General features: G+C 46.3%; 7 pseudogenes; all 7 read right to left on the bottom strand.

Moving 5' to 3' along the window:
- Nucleotides 1–1,125: 1,125 nt before the first annotated feature.
- Nucleotides 1,126–1,334, bottom strand: LOC143771163 (U2 spliceosomal RNA; annotated as a pseudogene).
- A 1,226-nt stretch (nt 1,335–2,560) lies between these two features.
- On the bottom strand, nt 2,561–2,772 carry LOC143771196 (U2 spliceosomal RNA; annotated as a pseudogene).
- Nucleotides 2,773–3,974: 1,202 nt separating this feature from the next.
- On the bottom strand, nt 3,975–4,185 carry LOC143771171 (U2 spliceosomal RNA; annotated as a pseudogene).
- A 1,219-nt stretch (nt 4,186–5,404) lies between these two features.
- On the bottom strand, nt 5,405–5,616 carry LOC143771165 (U2 spliceosomal RNA; annotated as a pseudogene).
- A 2,062-nt stretch (nt 5,617–7,678) lies between these two features.
- LOC143771204 (U2 spliceosomal RNA) lies at nt 7,679–7,890 on the bottom strand (annotated as a pseudogene).
- A 6,964-nt stretch (nt 7,891–14,854) lies between these two features.
- On the bottom strand, nt 14,855–15,066 carry LOC143771164 (U2 spliceosomal RNA; annotated as a pseudogene).
- Nucleotides 15,067–16,231: 1,165 nt separating this feature from the next.
- On the bottom strand, nt 16,232–16,443 carry LOC143771169 (U2 spliceosomal RNA; annotated as a pseudogene).
- Between the last annotated feature and the right edge of the window lie 2,053 nt (nt 16,444–18,496).

Genomic DNA, 18,496 nt, shown 5'->3' with positions numbered 1-18,496 from the left:
CACCAAGGCCTAACACTGATACCCTTTAGGGAGATGGAGCAAAAGATTGCCCTGAGGAGGACATTTTAGCAAACCGGATGCCTTCACAATGGCCGTTCTGCTGTTTGTTCAAGCTGCGAGCCCCTCGTTTTTAATCTGCATAACCCCACCTATTGTAACCCTCCTAACCCTCCTACCCCTCTTTGTTCCTATGTGCCCTCAGGAAGAGGTGTTGCGAGAGGGAAATTCCAAAAACAAACAAGCGAACAGCTGTCTTCCCTTAGCTCTCCAGATGCTGGGTATAGACCCTGCTGCCTATCTACCACCATGCTGCTCGCCGCTGCTCCAGCAGCAGACTGAAGATGACTGCCACCGCGCTGCTTTTTATAGGCCAAGGACCCATTGTGACACGTGAGGGTTCCAGCCCATTGTGACACGTGGAACGACCATGGCCAAGGGCCAATTGTGACACGTGAGGGTTCCAGCCCATTGTGACACGTGGAACAACCATGGCTACGGGCCAATTGTGACACGTGAGGGTTCCGTGAACAGATTCTATAAAATGCAGGCAGCGCACCTGGTTGCTAGAAAGCATTATAATACTCACACAGGTGGAGATAGGCAGCGTATTCGAGATCAGCACAGACACGATTTTTCCTTTTTTTAAATACATATACACCAAATTTAAAAGTCAGTGGTCCACAAGAGGGAAACAAGGTTTTACAAAAGAATTCATGCGGTCACAAATGTGGTATGCATGGCAGAACCACTCATTGGATACTTCAATTTAAACGCCAAGTACTGACAGCAGGGGGGCCTAACTTTGTAGATGGATGGCACAGTATATATGCAACACAGTAACAAAGGCCTAATACAGGTCTACATCTTAACACACCTGATGCAACCAGTAAAGACAAATTGATTGATTGATTGCATATTGAATGCAATATAATGCTTGACATACATAGGTGAAAGCAAGGCAAGGCACACACACAAAATGTTGCAAATAGTCAAGCGAAAGCGAGAAAAATGCTACCCTTGGCATCTGAAATGTGCTTCTTTGACCCTGAAAAGAATTCACATCGTGGGTTAAAACACAACTTGCGCTGATTTCAATTCAATCTGTTTTTGGAAACCGGATCAGAGAAGGAGTGCACTGTTCCCGGAGATACTGCAATAACGGGTCAATGCGTGAGTGGACAGAGCAAGCTCTTTTCCCATCTCCCTGTTCTAAAAATCCATTTAATATATGGTCCCCAATTAGGAGACGTATCAGATATTAAACTGATAACAACAGATACTACAATTGATCTTGGGCGGCGGCGACGACCATAGCCAAAACGCCGAGAAGCGATAACCAAAATTGTTTTGTACTTGTGCCGCCTGCAAGCCAGACACTGATCCTTCATCGTAGCCAGAAGGCCAAGAAGCAATAACCAGAACTCGTTTTGCACTTGTGCCGCACCAAGGCCTAACACTGACACCCTTTAGGGAGATGGAGCAAAAGATTGCCCTGAGGAGGACATTTTAGCAAACCGAACGCCTTCACAATGGCCGTTCTGCTGTTTGTTCAAGCTGTGAGCCCCTCGTTTTTAATCTGCATAACCCCACCTATTGTAACCCTCCTACCCCTCTTTGTTCCTATGTGCCCTCAGGAGGAGGTGTGCGAGAGGGAAATTACAAAAACAAACAAGCGAACAGCTGTCTTCCCTTAGCTCTCCAGATGCTGGGTATAGACCCTGCTGCCTATCTACCACCATGCTGCTCGCCGCTGCTCCGGCAGCAGACTGAAGATGACTGCCACCGCGCTGCTTTTTATAGGCTAAGGACCCATTGTGACACGTGAGGGTTCCAGCCCATTGTGACACGTGGAACGACCATGGCCAAGGGCCAATTGTGACACGTGAGGGTTCCAGCCCATTGTGACACGTGGAACGACCATGGCCAAGGGACAATTGTGACACGTGAGGGTTCCGTGAACAGATTCTATAAAATGCAGGCAGCGCACCTGGTTGCTAGAAAGCATTAGAATACTCACACAGGTGGAGATAGGCAGCATATTCGAGATCAGCACAGACACGATTTTTCCTTTTTTTAAATACATATACACCAAATTTAAAAGTCAGTGGTCCACAAGAGGGAAACAAGGTTTTACAATAGAATTCATGCGGTCACAAATGTGGTATGTATGGCAGAACTACTCATTGGATACTTCAATTTAAACGCCAAGTACTGACAGCAGGGGGGCCTAACTTTGTAGATGGATGGCACAGTATATATGCAACACAGTAACAAAGGCCTAATACAGGCCTACATCTTAACACACCTGATGCAACCTGTAAAGACAAATTGATTGATTGATTGATTGCATATTGAATGCAATATAATGCTTGACATACATAGGTGAAAGCAAGGCAAGGCACACACACAAAATGTTGCAAATGGTCAAGCGAAAGCGAGAAAAATGCTACACTTGGCATCTGAAATGTGCTTCTTTGACCCTGAAAAGAATTCACATCGTGGGTTAAAACACAACTTGGGCTGATTTCAATTCAATCTGTTTTTGGAAACCGGATCAGAGAAGGAGTGCACTGTTCCCGGAGATACTGCAATAACGGGTCAATGCGTGAGTGGACAGAGCAAGCTCTTTTCCCATCTCCCTGTTCTAAAAATCCATTTAATATATGGTCCCCAATTAGGAGACGTATCAGATATTAAACTGATAACAGATACTACAATTGATCTTGGGCGGCGGCGGCGACGACGACCATAGCCAAAACGCCGAGAAGCGATAACCAAAAATGGTTTTGTACTTGTGCCGCCTGGAGGCCTGACACTGATCCTTCATCGTAGCCAGAAGGCCAAGAAGCAATAACCAGAACTCGTTTTGCACTTGTGCCGCACCAAGGCCTAACACTGATACCCTTTAGGGAGATGGAGCAAAAGATTGCCCTGAGGAGGACATTTTAGCAAACCGGACGCCTTCACAATGGCCGTTCTGCTGTTTGTTCAATCTGTGAGCCCCTCGTTTTTAATCTGCATAACCCCACCTATTGTAACCCTCCTACCCCTCTTTGTTCCTATGTGCCCTCAGGAGGAGGTGTGCGAGAGGGAAATTCCAAAAACAAACAAGCGAACAGCTGTCTTCCCTTAGCTCTCCAGATGCTGGGTATAGACCCTGCTGCCTATCTACCACCATGCTGCTCGCGGCTGCTCCGGCAGCAGACTGAAGATGACTGCCACCACGCTGCTTTTTATAGGCCAAGGACCCATTGTGACACGTGAGGGTTCCAGCCCATTGTGACACGTGCAACGACCATGGCCAAGGGCCAATTGTGACACGTGAGGGTTCCAGCCCATGGCCAAGGGCCAATTGTGACACGTGAGGGTTCCGTGAACAGATTCTATAAAATGCAGGCAGCGCACCTGGTTGCTAGAAAGCATTAGAATACTCACACAGGTGGAGATAGGCAGCGTATTCGAGATCAGCACAGACACGATTTTTCCTTTTTTTAAATACATATACACCAAATTTAAAAGTCAGTGGTCCACAAGAGGGAAACAAGGTTTTACAAAAGAATTCATGCGGTCACAAATGTGGTATGTATGGCAGAACTACTCATTGGATACTTCAATTTAAACGCCAAGTACTGACAGCAGGGGGGCCTAACTTTGTAGATGGATGGCACAGTATATATGCAACACAGTAACAAAGGCCTAATACAGGCCTACATCTTAACAAACCTGATGCAACCAGTAAAGACAAATTGATTGATTGATTGCATATTGAATGCATTATAATGCTTGACATACATAGGTGAAAGCAAGGCAAGGCACACAAACAAAATGTTGCAAATGGTTAAGCGAAAGCGAGAAAAATGCTACACTTGGCATCTGAAATGTGCTTCTTTGACCCTGAAAAGAATTCACATCGTGGGTTAAAACACAACTTGCGCTGATTTCAATTCAATCTGTTTTTGGAAACCGGATCAGAGAAGGAGTGCACTGTTCCCGGAGATACTGCAATAACGGGTCAATGCGTGAGTGGACAGAGCAAGCTCTTTTCCCATCTCCCTGTTCTAAAAATCTATTTAATATATGGTCCCCATTAGGAGACGTATCAGATATTAAACTGATAACAACAGATACTACAATTGATCTTGGGCGGCGGCGACGACGGCCATAGCCAAAACGCCGAGAAGCGATAACCAAAAATGGTTTTGTATTTGTGCCGCCTGGAGGCCTGACACTGATCCTTCATCGTAGCCAGAAGGCCAAGAAGCAATAACCAGAACTCGTTTTGCACTTGTGCCGCACCAAGGCCTAACACTGATACCCTTTAGGGAGATGGAGCAAAAGATTGCCCTGAGAAAGACAATTTAGCAAACCGGACGCCTTCACAATGGCCGTTCTGCTGTTTGTTCAAGCTGTGAGCCCCTCGTTTTTAATCTGCATAACCCCACCTATTGTAACCCTCCTACCCCTCTTTGTTCCTATGTGCCCTCAGGAGGAGGTGTGCGAGAGGGAAATTCCAAAAACAAACAAGCGAACAGCTGTCTTCCCTTAGCTCTCCAGATGCTGGGTATAGACCCTGCTGCCTATCTACCACCATGCTGCTTGCCGCTGCTCCGGCAGCAGACTGAAGATGACTGCCACCGCGCTGCTTTTTATAGGCCAAGGACCCATTGTGACACGTGAGGGTTCCAGCCCATTGTGACACGTGGAACGACCATGGCCAAGGGCCAATTGTGACACGTGAGGGTTCCAGCCCATTGTGACACGTGGAACGACCATGGCCAAGGGCCAATTGTGACACGTGAGGGTTCCGTGAACAGATTCTATAAAATGCAGGCAGCGCACCTGGTTGCTAGAAAGCATTAGAATACTCACACAGGTGGAGATAGGCAGCGTATTCGAGATCAGCACAGACACGATTTTTCCTTTTTTTAAATACATATACACCAAATTTAAAAGTCAGTGGTCCACAAGAGGGAAACAAGGTTTTACAAAAGAATTCATGCGGTCACAAATGTGGTATGTATGGCAGAACCACTCATTGGATACTTCAATTTAGACGCCAAGTACTGACAGCAGGGGGGCCTAACTTTGTAGATGGATGGCACAGTATATATGCAACACAGTAACAAAGGCCTAATACAGGCCTACATCTTAACACACCTGATGCAACCAGTAAAGACAAATTGATTGATTGCATATTGAATGCAATATAATGCTTGACATACATAGGTGAAAGCAAGGCAAGGCACACACACAAAATGTTGCAAATGGTCAAGCGAAAGCGAGAAAAATGCTACACTTGGCATCTGAAATGTGCTTCTTTGACCCTGAAAAGAATTCACATCGTGGGTTAAAACACAACTTGCGCTGATTTCAATTCAATCTGTTTTTGGAAACCGGATCAGAGAAGGAGTGCACTGTTCCCGGAGATACTGCAATAACGGGTCAATGCGTGAGTGGACAGAGCAAGCTCTTTTCCCATCTCCCTGTTCTAAAAATCCATTTAATATATGGTCCCCAATTAGGAGACGTATCAGATATTAAACTGATAACAACAGATACTACAATTGATCTTGGGCGGCGGTGACGACGACCATAGCTAAAACGCCGAGAAGCGATAACCAAAAATGGTTTTGTACTTGTGCCGCCTGGAGGCCTGACACTGATCCTTCATCGTAGCCAGAAGGCCAAGAAGCAATAACCAGAACTCGTTTTGCACTTGTGCCGCACCAAGGCCTAACACTGATACCCTTTAGGGAGATGGAGCAAAAGATTGCCCTGAGAAAGACATTTTAGCAAACCGGACGCCTTCACAATGGCCGTTCTGCTGTTTGTTCAAGCTGTGAGCCCCTCGTTTTTAATCTGCATAACCCCACCTATTGTAACCCTCCTACCCCTCTTTGTTCCTATGTGCCCTCAGGAGGAGGTGTGCGAGAGGGAAATTCCAAAAGCAAACAAGCGAACAGCTGTCTTCCCTTAGCTCTCTGTTGTGAATTCCGTTCTCGGGCTCCCTCCTGTGGTCATGAGTGGTACTTTGTGAGTTTGGTCTTGGGCTCCCTCTGGTGGCCTTTAGCGATATGGCTGGTCTTGGCTGGGCTCAGCTGTTTCATCTCCTGCTAGGCTGGGCCTATTTAACTCACCTGGACCTTTACTTGTCGCCTGCTGTCGGTGTATTCAGTCCTGATCCTGTGTCCTCCTGAATATTCCTTGTGACCAGTCTCCTGCTATGAGAAGCTAAGTTTGCTTGTTCTGTTTCTCATTATTTCCTTGAAAACGTTTCTCATTATATTATGAGTTCAGCCCAGCTTGCTTTTATGTGATTTTTTGCTTGCTGGTTAGTTCTGGGGTGCAGAGTGCGCCCCTCACATCGTGAGTCGGTGTGGGGGTTCTTGTATTCTCTGCGTGGTTTACTTTTGATAGTTTTTGTACTGACCGCACAGACACCTATCTATTTTCTGCCTATCTAGTATTAGCGGGCCTCATTTGCTAAATCTGTTTCATCTCTACGTTTGTGTTTTCCCCTTGACTCACCGTTATTATTTGTGGGGGGCTATCTAAAACTGTGGGGTATATTTCTCTGAGGCAAGTGAGGTCTTTGCTTTCTTTCTAGGGGTAGTCAGTTTCTCAGGCTGTGACGAGATGTCTAGGTTTTCAGGTAACGTTCCACAGCTGCCTTTAGTGTGTTTGGATAGGATCAGGATTGCGGTCAGTATAGCTTCCACATCCCCAGAACTTGTCCTATATACTCAGGGTATATTTGTCAGGTCAGTTTGAGATCCTACCACCAGGATCATAACAGCTCTCCAGATGCTGGGTATAGACCCTGCTGCCTATCTACCACCATGCTGTTCGCCGCTGCTCCGGCAGCAGACTGAAGATGACTGCCACCGCGCTGCTTTTTATAGGCCAAGGACCCATTGTGACACGTGAGGGTTCCAGCCCATTGTGACACGTGGAACGACCATGGCCAAGGGCCAATTGTGACACGTGAGGGTTCCAGCCCATTGTGACACGTGGAACGACCATGGCCAAGGGCCAATTGTGACACGTGAGGGTTCCGTGAACAGATTCTATAAAATGCAGGCAGCGCACCTGGTTGCTAGAAAGCATTAGAATACTCACACAGGTGGAGATAGGCAGCGTATTCGAGATCAGCACAGACACGATTTTTCCTTTTTTTAAATACATATACACCAAATTTAAAAGTCAGTGGTCCACAAGAGGGAAACAAGGTTTTACAAAAGAATTCATGCGGTCACAAATGTGGTATGTATGGCAGAACCACTCATTGGATACTTCAATTTAGACGCCAAGTACTGACAGCAGGGGGGCCTAACTTTGTAGATGGATGGCACAGTATATATGCAACACAGTAACAAAGGCCTAAAACAGGCCTACAGCTTAACACACCTGATGCAACCAGTAAAGACAAATTGATTGATTGATTGATTGATTGATTGATTGATTGCATATTGGATGCAATATAATGCTTGACATACATAGGTGAAAGCAAGGCAAGGCACACACACAAAATGTTGCAAATGGTCAAGCGAAAGCGAGAAAAATGCTACACTTGGCATCTGAAATGTGCTTCTTTGACCCTGAAAAGAATTCACATCGTGGGTTAAAACACAACTTGCGCTGATTTCAATTCAATTTGTTTTTGGAAACCGGATCAGAGAAGGAGTGCACTGTTCCCGGAGATACTGCAATAACGGGTCAATGCGTGAGTGGACAGAGCAAGCTCTTTTCCCATCTCCCTGTTCTAAAAATCCATTTACTATATGGTCCCCAATTAGGAGACGTATCAGATATTAAACTGATAACAACAGATACTACAATTGATCTTGGGCGGCGACGACGACGATCATAGCCAAAACGCAGAGAAGCGATAACCAAAAATGGTTTTGTACTTGTGCTGCCTGGAGGCCTGACACTGATCCTTCATCATAGCCAGAAGGCCAAGAAGCAATAACCAGAACTCGTTTTGCACTTGTGCCGCACCAAGGCCTAACACTGATACCCTTTAGGGAGATTGTTGTGGATTCTGTTTGTGGGCTCCCTCTGGTGGTTGCTGCTGGTACTGGGTGACTTTGGTGGGTTGCGGCCTTTGGTTTCCACCTGTCCATCAGAGGCTGGGTGTTTCCTATTTTACCTGGCCTTTCTGTCATTCCCTTGCCGGCTATCAATGTATTCAGATGTGCTCTGTTTGGTTCCTGCCTACCTGCTCCCAGATCTTTCAGGATAAGCTAAGTGCTGATTTTCAGTTGTTTGGTTTTTTTGTCCAGCTTGCTTATTATGTCTCTATGCTAGCTGGTAGCTCTAGTGGACTGAGGTTCTCCCCATGTGCCATGAGTTGGCACATGGGTTCTTGTAATCTCAGGATGGTTTTTTTTTATTAGGGTTTTTTGCTGACCGCTCAGTCCCCTTTTGTATCTTTCTGCTTTCTAGTTTACAGCGGGCCTCAATTTGCTAAAGCTATATATATCATCTCTATGTGTGTGCCTTCCTCTCATTTCACCGTCAATACATGTGAGGGGGCAACTATATCTTTTGGGGTTCATTCCTCTGGAGGCAAGTGAGGTCTTATTTTCTCTGCAGTACTAGTTAGCTCTTAGGCTGGTGCGTGGCGTCTAGAACCAACGTAGGCACGCTCCCTGGCTATCTCTAGTTGCGTTTGTCAGGTGTAGGGCAGAGGTCAGCCCAGGTTCCATCACCCTAGAGCTCGTCCGTTATTTATTTGTACTTTGCTTGTCCTGTGCTATCCCTAGCCATTGGGGATTCATGACAGTATAGCCGGCCCACAAAGTGTTAATATTTTGGGCTGAAGCAGGAGAAATAGAAGTGTTTAAGGGAAATTTTTTTTTTTTTTTTTTTCCCTTCAGAGTTTTGCTGCCTAGCCCTTAATTGCTTCTTACCTCCTCTTAACCCATGAATGGCTCTGATCTTAGCTGTTTAACATGGATGTCCAGAGTTTGGCTTCCAGCCTGAGTAATCTCGCGGCAAAAGTTCAAAACATACAGGATTTTGTTGTTCACACTCCCATGTCTGAAACTAGAATTCCTATTCCAGAGTTCTTTTCTGGAGATAGATCTACCTTCCTGAATTTCAGGAACAATTGTAAATTGTTTCTTTCTTTAAAATCTCGCTCCTCTGGAGACCCTGCTCAACAGGTCAAGATTGTAATATCTTTCCTGCGGGGCGACCCTCAGAATTGGGCATTTGCATTGGCACCAGGGGATCCTGCATTGCTCAGTGTGGATGCGTTTTTTCTGGCATTGGGATTGCTCTATGAGGAACCTAACCTGGAGATTCAGGCTGAAAAGGCTTTATTAGCCCTCTCTCAGGGGCATGATGAAGCGGAAATATATTGTCAAAAATTTCGGAAATGGTCGGTGCTTACTCAGTGGAATGAGTGCGCCCTGGCTGCAAACTTCAGAAATGGTCTTTCTGAGGCCATTAAGGATATTATGGTGGGGTTCCCTACGCCTACAGGTCTGAATGAGTCTATGGCTATGGCCATTCAGATTGATCGGCGTTTACGGGAGCGCAAACCCGTGCACCAGTTGGCGGTGTCTTCTGAACAGGCACCTGAGACTATGCAATGTGATAGAATTCAGTCCAGAAGTGAACGGCAAAATTATAGGCGGAAAAATGGATTGTGTTTTTATTGTGGTGATTCAGCTCATGTTATATCAGCATGCTCTAAACGCACAAAAAGGGTTGATAAATCTTTTGCCATTGGTACTCTGCAGCCTAAGTTCATTTTGTCTGTGACTCTGATTTTTTCACTGTCTTCCATTTCCGTCGATGCCTATGTGGATTCGGGCGCTGCCCTGAGTCTTATGGATTGGTCATTTGCTAAACGCTGCGGTTTTAGTCTGGAGCCTCTGGAAGTTCCTATTCCTCTGAAGGGAATTGACTCTACACCATTGGCTATGAATAAACCGCAGTACTGGACACAAGTGACCATGCGCATGACTCCCATTCATCAGGAGGTGATTCGCTTCCTTGTACTGTATAATTTACATGATGTACTAGTGCTTGGTCTGCCATGGTTACAAACTCATAATCCTGTCCTGGACTGGAAAACAATGTCTGTGTTAAGCTGGGGATGTCAGGGGGTTCATGGTGATGCACCTCCGATTTCAATCGCTTCATCTACTCCTTCTGAGATCCCTGCGTTTTTATCTGACTATAGGGATGTTTTTGAGGAGCCTAAGCTCAATTCGCTCCCTCCTCATAGAGAGTGTGACTGTGCTATAGAATTGATTCCTGGCAGTAAGTTCCCTAAGGGTCGTTTATTTAATCTGTCACTGCCAGAGCATACTGCTATGCGGAATTATATTAAGGAGTCCTTGGAAAAGGGACATATTCGTCCATCTTCGTCCCCTCTGGGAGCAGGTTTTTTTTTCGTGGCAAAAAAAGATGGTTCCCTGAGGCCTTGTATAGATTATCGCCTTCTGAATAAGATTACAGTCAAATATCAGTATCCATTGCCATTATTAACTGATTTGTTTGCTCGCATTAAGGGGGCTAGGTGGTTCACTAAGATAGATCTTCGCGGTGCGTATAATCTGGTGCGGATAAAAAAGGGTGATGAGTGGAAAACCGCATTTAATACGCCTGAGGGCCATTTTGAGTATTTGGTAATGCCTTTTGGACTCTCCAATGCTCCGTCAGTCTTTCAGTCCTTTATGCACAATATTTTCCGTGAATATCTGGATAAGTTTATGATTGTGTATTTGGATGATATTTTGGTGTTTTCTGATGACTGGGAGTCTCATGTTCTACAGGTCAGGAAGGTGTTTCAGGTTCTGCGGACCAATTCTCTGTTTGTGAAGGGCTCAAAGTGTCTCTTCGGAGTCCAGAAGATTTCTTTTTTGGGGTACATTTTTTCTCCTTCTACTATTGAGATGGATCCCGTCAAGGTTCAGGCTATTTGTGACTGGACACAACCTACATCTGTTAAGAGCCTTCAGAAGTTATTGGGGTTTGCTAATTTTTATCGTCGGTTCATTGCTAATTTTTCCAGTATTGTTAAACCTTTGACTGATTTGACTAAAAAGGGTGCTGATGTTGCTGATTGGTCTCCTGCGGCTGTGGAGGCCTTTCAGGAACTTAAGCGCCGGTTTTCTTCTGCTCCTGTGTTGTGTCAACCAGATGTTTCACTTCCTTTTCAGGTTGAGGTTGATGCTTCCGAGATTGAAGCGGGGGCGGTTTTGTCACAGAGAAGTTCTAATGGCTCAGTGATGAAGCCATGTGCATTCTTCTCTAGAAAATTCTCGCCCGCCGAGCGCAATTATGATGTGGGTAATCGGGAGCTTTTGGCCATGAAGTGGGCATTTGAGGAGTGGCGTCATTGGCTTGAGGGTGCTAAACATCGTGTGGTGGTCTTGACTGATCACAAGAATCTCATTTACCTTGAGTCTGCCAGGCGTTTGAATCCTAGACAGGCTCGTTGGTCGTTGTTTTTTTCTCGTTTCAATTTCGTGGTTTCATACCTGCCAGGTTCAAAGAATGTGAAGGCAGATGCTCTTTCCAGGAGTTTTGTGCCTGACTCTCCTGGAGACTCTGGGCCTACCGGTATCCTTAGGGATGGGGTAATATTGTCCGCCGTATCCCCAGACTTGCGACGTGCATTGCAGGAGTTTCAGGTGGATAAACCGGATCGTTGTCCACCAGAAAGACTGTTTGTCCCGGATGAGTGGACCAGTAGAGTCATCTCCGAGGTCCATTCTTCTGTGTTGGCTGGTCATCCTGGAATATTTGGTACTAGAGACTTGGTGGCCAGGTCTTTTTGGTGGCCTTCCTTGTCTAGGGATGTGCGTACCTTTGTGCAGTCTTGTGAAGTGTGTGCTCGAGCTAAGCCTTGCTGTTCTCGGGCCAGTGGGTTGTTGTTATCCTTGCCCATCCCGAAGAGGCCTTGGACGCACATTTCCATGGATTTTATTTCTGATCTCCCGGTTTCACAGAAAATGTCCGTTATCTGGGTTGTGTGTGACCGCTTTTCTAAGATGGTTCATTTGGTGCCCTTGCCTAAGTTGCCCTCCTCCTCTGAGTTGGTCCCTTTATTTTTTCAGAACGTGGTTCGTTTGCATGGGATTCCGGAGAATATCGTTTCTGACAGGGGATCCCAGTTTGTATCTAGATTTTGGCGGACGTTTTGTGCCAAGATGGGCATTGATTTGTCTTTTTCGTCTGCATTCCATCCTCAGACGAATGGCCAGACGGAGCGAACTAATCAGACCTTGGAAACTTATTTGAGGTGTTTTGTTTCTGCTGATCAAGATGACTGGGTTGCTTTTTTGCCACTGGCCGAATTTGCTCTTAATAATCGGGCTAGTTCTGCCACGTTGGTCTCTCCTTTTTTTTGTAATTCGGGGTTTCATCCTCGTTTTTCCTCTGGTCAGGTGGAGTCTTCGGATTGTTCTGGAGTGGACGTGGTGGTGGACAGGCTACATCAGATTTGGAATCAGGTGGTGGACAATTTGAAGTTATCTCAGGAGAAGACTCAGCAGTTTGCTAATCGCCGTCGCCGCGTGGGTCCCCGACTTCTTGTTGGGGATTTGGTGTGGTTGTCTTCTCGTTTTGTCCCTATGAAGGTCTCTTCTCCTAAGTTCAAGCCTCGGTTCATCGGTCCTTATAGGATCTCGGAGATTCTTAACCCTGTATCTTTTCGTTTGGATCTCCCAGCATCGTTTGCTCTTCATAATGTGTTCCATCGGTCGTTGTTGCGGAGGTATGAGGTGCCCGTTGTTCCTTCGGTTGAGCCTCCTGCTCCGGTGCTGGTGGAGGGAGAATTGGAGTATGTTGTTGAGAAGATCTTGGATTCTCGTGTTTCCAGACGCAAACTCCAGTATTTGGTTAAGTGGAAGGGTTATGGTCAGGAGGATAATTCCTGGGTGGTCGCCTCCGATGTTCATGCGACTGATTTGGTCCGCGCCTTCCATAGAGCTCACCCTGATCGCCCTGGGGGTTCTCGTGAGGGTTCGGTGACCCCTCCTCAAGGGGGGGGTACTGTTGTGGATTCTGTTTGTGGGCTCCCTCTGGTGGTTGCTGCTGGTACTGGGTGACTTTGGTGGGTTGCGGCCTTTGGTTTCCACCTGTCCATCAGAGGCTGGGTGTTTCCTATTTTACCTGGCCTTTCTGTCATTCCCTTGCCGGCTATCAATGTATTCAGATGTGCTCTGTTTGGTTCCTGCCTACCTGCTCCCAGATCTTTCAGGATAAGCTAAGTGCTGATTTTCAGTTGTTTGGTTTTTTTGTCCAGCTTGCTTATTATGTCTCTATGCTAGCTGGTAGCTCTAGTGGACTGAGGTTCTCCCCATGTGCCATGAGTTGGCACATGGGTTCTTGTAATCTCAGGATGGTTTTTTTTGATTAGGGTTTTTTGCTGACCGCTCAGTCCCCTTTTGTATCTTTCTGCTTTCTAGTTTACAGCGGGCCTCAATTTGCTAAAGCTATATATATCATCTCTATGTGTGTGCCTTCCTCTCATTTCACCGTCAATACATGTGAGGGGGCAACTATATCTTTTGGGGTTCATTCCTCTGGAGGCAAGTGAGGTCTTATTTTCTCTGCAGTACTAGTTAGCTCTTAGGCTGGTGCGTGGCGTCTAGAACCAACGTAGGCACGCTCCCTGGCTATCTCTAGTTGCGTTTGTCAGGCGTAGGGCAGCGGTCAGCCCAGGTTCCATCACCCTAGAGCTCGTCCGTTATTTATTTGTACTTGGCTTGTCCTGTGCTATCCCTAGCCATTGGGGATTCATGACAGGAGATGGAGCAAAAGATTGCCCTGAGGAGGACATTTTAGCAAACCGGACGCCTTCACAATGGCCGTTCTGCTGTTTGTTCAAGCTGTGAGCCCCTCGTTTTTAATCTGCATAACCCCACCTATTGTAACCCTCCTACCCCTCTTTGTTCCTATGTGCCCTCAGGAGGAGGTGTGCAAGAGGGAAATTCCAAAAACAAACAAGCGAACAGCTGTCTTCCCTTAGCTCTCCAGATGCTGGGTATCGACCCTGCTACCTATCTACCACCATGCTGCTCGCTGCTGCCCCGGCAGCAGACTGAAGATGACTGCCACCGCGCTGCTTTTTATAGGCCAAGGACCCATTGTGACACGTGAGGGTTCCAGCCCATTGTGACACGTGGAACGACCATGGCTAAGGGCCAATTGTGACACGTGAGGGTTCCAGCCCATTGTGACACGTGGAACGACCATGGCCAAGGGCCAATTGTGACACGTGAGGGTTCCGTGAACACATTCTATAAAATGCAGGCAGCGCACCTGGTTGCTAGAAAGCATTAGAATACTCACACAGGTGGAGATAGGCAGCGTATTCGAGATCAGCACAGACACGATTTTTCCTTTTTTTAAATACATATACACCAAATTTAAAAGTCAGTGGTCCACAAGAGGGAAACAAGGTTTTACAAAAGAATTCATGCGGTCACAAATGTGGTATGTATGGCAGAACCACTCATTGGATACTTCAATTTAAACGCCAAATACTGACAGCAGGGGGGCCTAACTTTGTAGATGGATGGCACAGTATATATGCAACACAGTAACAAAGGCCTAATAGAGGCCTACATCTTAACACACCTGATGCAACCAGTAAAGACAAATTGATTGATTGCATATTGAATGCAATATAATGCTTGACATACATAGGTGAAAGCAAGGCAAGGCACACACACAAAATGTTGCAAATGGTCAAGCGAAAGCGAGAAAAATGCTACACTTGGCATCTGAAATGTGCTTCTTTGACCCTGAAAAGAATTCACATCGTGGGTTAAAACACAACTTGCGCTGATTTCAATTCAATCTGTTTTTGGAAACCGGATCAGAGAAGGAGTGCACTGTTCCCGGAGATACTGCAATAACGGGTCAATGCGTGAGTGGACAGAGCAAGCTCTTTTCCCATCTCCCTGTTCTAAAAATCCATTTAATATATGGTCCCCAATTAGGAGACGTATCAGATATTAAACTGATAACAACAGATACTACAATTGATCTTGGGCGGCGGCGACGACGATCATAGCCAAAACGCCGAGAAGCGATAACCAAAAATGGTTTTGTACTTGTGCCGCCTGGAGGCCTGACACTGATCCTTCATCATAGCCAGAAGGCCAAGAAGCAATAACCAGAACTCGTTTTGCACTTGTGCCGCACCAAGGCCTAACACTGATACCCTTTAGGGAGATGGAGCAAAAGATTGCCCTGAGGAGGACATTTTAGGAAACCGGACGCCTTCACAATGGCCGTTCTGCTGTTTGTTCAAGCTGTGAGCCCCTCGTTTTTAATCTGCATAACCCCACCTATTGTAACCCTCCTACCCCTCTTTGTTCCTATGTGCCCTCAGGAGGAGGTGTGCGAGAGGGAAAATCCAAAAACAAACAAGCGAACAGCTGTCTTCCCTTAGCTCTCCAGATGCTGGGTATAGACCCTGCTGCCTATCTACCACCATGCTGCTCACCGCTGCTCCGGCAGCAGACTGAAGATGACTGCCACCGCGCTGCTTTTTATAGGCCAAGGACCCATTGTGACACGTGAGGGTTCCAGCCCATTGTGACACATGGAAAACCATGGCTAAGGGCCAATTGTGACACGTGAGGGTTCCGTGAACAGATTCTATAAAATGCAGGCAGCGCACCTGGTTGCTAGAAAGCATTAGAATACTCACACAGTTGGAGATAGGCAGCGTATTCGAGATCAGCACAGACACGATTTTTCCTTTTTTTAAATACATATACACCAAATTTAAAAGTCAGTGGTCCACAAGAGGGAAACAAGGTTTTACAAAAGAATTCATGCGGTCACAAATGTGGTATGTATGGCAGAACCACTCATTGGATACTTCAATTTAAACGCCAAGTACTGACAGCAGGGGGGCCTAACTTTGTAGATGGATGGCACAGTATATATGCAACACAGTAACAAAGGCCTAATACAGGCCTACATCTTAACACACCTGATGCAACCAGTAAAGACAAATTGATTGATTGATTGATTGCATATTGAATGCAATATAATGCTTGACATACATAGGTGAAAGCAAGGCAAGGCACACACACAAAATGTTGCAAACGGTCAAGCGAAAGCGAGAAAAATGCTACACTTGGCATCTGAAATGTGCTTCTTTGACCCTGAAAAGAATTTACATCGTGGGTTAAAACACAACTTGCGCTGATTTCAATTCAATCTGTTTTTGGAAACCGGATCAGAGAAGGCGTGCACTGTTCCCGGAGATACTGCAATAACGGGTCAATGCGTGAGTGGACAGAGCAAGCTCTTTTCCCATCTCCCTGTTCTAAAAATCCATTTAATATATGGTCCCCAATTAGGAGACGTATCAGATATTAAACTGATAACAACAGATACTACAATTGATCTTGGGCGGCGGCGACGACGATCATAGCCAAAACGCCGAGAAGCGATCAAAAATGGTTTTGTACTTGTGCCGCCTGGAGGCCTGACACTGATCCTTCATCATAGCCAGAAGGCCAAGAAGCAATAACCAGAACTCGTTTTGCACTTGTGCCGCACCAAGGCCTAACACTGATACCCTTTAGGGAGATGGAGCAAAAGATTGCCCTGAGGAGGACATTTTAGCAAACCGGACGCCGTCACAATGGCCGTTCTGCTGTTTGTTCAAGCTGTGAGCCCCTCGTTTTTAATCTGCATAACCCCACCTATTGTAACCCTCCTACCCCTCTTTGTTCCTATGTGCCCTCAGGAGGAGGTGTGCGAGAGGGAAATTCCAAAAACAAACAAGCGAACAGCTGTCTTCCCTTAGCTCTCCAGATGCTGGGTATAGACCCTGCTGCCTATCTACCACCATGCTGCTCGCCGCTGCTCTGGCAGCAGACTGAAGATGACTGCCACCGCGCTGCTTTTTATAGGCCAAGGACCCATTGTGACACGTGAGGGTTCCAGCCCATTGTGACACGTGGAACGACCATGGCCAAGGGCCAATTGTGACACGTGAGGGTTCCAGCCCATTGTGACACGTGGAACGACCATGGCCAAGGGCCAATTGTGACACGTGAGGGTTCCGTGAACAGATTCTATAAAATGCAGGCAGCGCACCTGGTTGCTAGAAAGCATTAGAATACTCACACAGGTGGAGATAGGCAGCGTATTCGAGATCAGCACAGACACGATTTTTCCTTTTTTAAAATACACATACACCAAATTTAAAAGTCAGTGGTCCACAAGAGGGAAACTAGGTTTTACAAAAGAATTCATGCGGTCACAAATGTGGTATGTATGGCAGAACCACTCATTGGATACTTCAATTTAAACGCCAAGTACTGACAGCAGGGGGGCCTAACTTTGTAGATAGATGGCACAGTATATATGCAACACAGTAACAAAGGCCTAATACAGGCCTACATTTTAACACACCTGATGCAACCAGTAAAGACAAATTGATTGATTGATTGATTGCATATTGAATGCAATATAATGCTTGACATACATAGGTGAAAGCAAGGCAAGGCACACACACAAAATGTTGCAAATGGTCAAGCGAAAGTGAGAAAAATGCTACACTTGGCATCTGAAATGTGCTTCTTTGACCCTGAAAAGAATTCACATCGTGGGTAGTGTTGAGCATTCCGATACCGCAAGTATCGGGTATCGGCCGATACTTGCGGGTATCGGAATTCCGATACCGAGATCCGATACTTTTCTGGTATTGGGTATCGGTATCGAAACAACATTAATGTGTAAAAGAAAGAATTAAAATAAAAAATATTGCTATACTCACCTCTCCGACGCAGCCTGAACCTTACAGAGGGAACCGGCAGCGTTCTTTGCTTAAAATGTGCGTGTTTACTGCCTTCCGTGACGTCACGGCTTGTGATTGGTCGCGTGCCGCCCATGTGGCCGCGACGCGACCAATCACAGCAAGCCGTGACGTAATTTTCAGGTCCTGAATGCAGAATTAGGCATTCAGGACCTGAAATTACGTCACGGCTTGCTGTGATTGGTCGCGTCGCGGTCACATGGGCGGCACGCAACCAATCACAAGCCGTGACGTAATTTAAAAATGCGCGCGTTTCCTGCCTCCCGTGACGTCACGGCTTGTGATTGGTCGCGTCGCCCATGTGACCGCGACGCGACCAATCACAGCAAGCTGTGACGTAATTTCAGGTCCTGAATGCCTAATTCTGCATTCAGGACCTGAAAATTACGTCACGGCTTGCTGTGATTGGTCGCGTCGCGGTCACATGGGTGGCACGCAACCAATCACAAGCCGTGACGTCACGGAAGGCAGTAAACGCGCGCATTTTAAGCAAAGAACGCTGCCGTTTCCCTCGGTAAGGTCCAGGCTGCGTCGGAGAGGTGAGTATAGCAATATTTTTTATTTTAATTCTTTCTTTTACACATTAATATGGATCCCAGGGCCTGAAGGAGAGTTTCCTCTCCTTCAGACCCTGGGAACCATCAGGGATACCGTCCGATACTTGAGTCCCATTGACTTGTA

Source organism: Ranitomeya variabilis, chromosome 4 (genome assembly GCF_051348905.1).
Source record: "Ranitomeya variabilis isolate aRanVar5 chromosome 4, aRanVar5.hap1, whole genome shotgun sequence".
NCBI classification, from domain to species: Eukaryota; Metazoa; Chordata; class Amphibia; order Anura; family Dendrobatidae; genus Ranitomeya; species Ranitomeya variabilis.
Note: the sequence above shows the minus strand (reverse complement) of the source record. Positions and strands in the feature narration are given on the sequence as shown.